The sequence below is a fragment of the Aplysia californica genome, unplaced genomic scaffold, assembly GCF_000002075.1.
Source record: "Aplysia californica isolate F4 #8 unplaced genomic scaffold, AplCal3.0 scaffold01043, whole genome shotgun sequence".
NCBI lineage: Eukaryota > Metazoa > Mollusca > Gastropoda > Aplysiida > Aplysiidae > Aplysia > Aplysia californica.
This window is the reverse complement of record NW_004798313.1, coordinates 37927-39817: the sequence shown is the minus strand read 5'-3', so window position 1 is coordinate 39817 and position 1891 is coordinate 37927.

Below are 1891 nucleotides of genomic sequence, written 5' to 3'. Positions count from 1 at the left end.
TCTACTGTCTATCTATCTATCTGTCTATCTATCTATCTATTTATCTATCTATCTATCTATCTATCTATCTATCTATCTATCTATACACACACAAAATATAATAATAATATACACTTTTCTTCGTACATGCTATAATTAAAATGTATTTTCTTTAAGGCAGTTTTAACACATAGACGTGATATAAACATAGTATTGTTTGTTTTCCAAAGGACACCTCACTTTACCTACGTCTGGTGCGCAGCAGCTAAATACTCTTTTTAACTCATAAAGTCTCCAAAAAGTAAAGCCAAAGAACGCGACTTCCGCGCTCCACGGGCACGGAATGTTTCATTTTGCTTCAACTATGAGGTACATTGTTGCAATCGCACATAGAAGACACAAGTTCGATTCCCTTGCGGGGAGAATTTTTATCGAGGACAGTGCTATTGACTGAAGTTGTCTTAGGCCATTCCATAAAGGGGGGATAGTAACATGTTTTTATGCATAGTAGAATTGTAGATTTGCTGATTAGTCAATGTCATGCTCATACTGTGCAGGAACAACACAGAGGGAACTTCTGCTTTTTTCTTTCCTCATCTTTACTATCGTCATTTTCCTCTACTTCTTTTGTGTGTTTGTCACTCTCTTGTGAACTGCTATTTCCGGGGTGCCTTGATAGTCGAAGCAGACTTTGTGCTGTTGAAGCAAGAGAGGTGAACAGAGTAAGCCTGATTCCCTGTTCAGAATTCTCTGTTGACATCCACCCCTTGGCGTTCATATGACCTTATGCAGTTGCGAGCGCCGTAAAACCTTACTAAAACTAACAACCTTCTGCTTTGACGCTGTATCATTCTCAGCCTGGGACAGAGCCGACGGGCAAGGTCGAAGCCTTGCCTCTTAAATGATCTAAACCGCCTTCATGGGGTCGTAAAAACAGTTATATTTAAAAAGAAAACCCAAAGAAATAAAGTAAAAGCACTGGGAGTTCAGTTTTAGTAAGAGTTTTATGGCACTTGCAACACAATAAGGTCAAATAATTTCGAAGATTAGAGGTGTTACAAGAGAGTAACAAACACAAAAAAGAAGGAAGGTAGATAAAGACGATAGATGTTTGGTAGGGAAAAGGAAACAAACCACGCCTGAGCAGCCGCCAACCACCCACACTTTGTTGGGAGTTCAAAGGACAGATTCCGCAATATCATATTATTAAACTGGTCAGTTGATCAACAGATCGACGTCATGAACGAGCGAACAGAAAGTAAAGTATGCCCACATATTAGGTACACTATTAACCCTGTGGTGCGGTGGCGGAGCGGTTAGTGCGCTTGTCTCCGAAGCAGAAAGTCCGGGTTCGAGCCTCGGTTCGGACACCGATTTTTTTCGCGCTCTCTCCTGCCCACCCTGCAGTAATGGGTACCTGACTTCGAGTTGGGGAAGTAAAGGCGGCATGAAAAGGAACTGGCCAATTATGCTGAAGGCCCTGGAAGTTGTCTCACTAACAAGGCAATCCCCAAAGTCCGGATCGGATGCGGGAATAACTTTACTTTACTTCACTATCCCTACCCGAGATATATTTTATTTGTGGTGAATGAGAGACACGCCATATTTTCCCCTTATTTTATTATTTTTTAAAGGACATGGAACATCCGGCTACAGTGTATTTATTTATATAGATCTCTCCTCTCTTCGATCGGTGGGAAAGCCTCCTGAAAAGACGCTTGAGGGGATATAACGCAATCTGCCTCTGCACTCCAGATGTTTGAGGGGGGGGGGTTTGTTGTTGTTTTTTTTTAATCCGCCTGGGAGTGAGTTGTTCACGTAACTTGATGTAACTTTCGCTGGCCCGTATGACCCTGGCTCAATTCTCCAATAGGACTTAATCGGGCTTATTGGAGAGTTTTCTCAGCTGCCT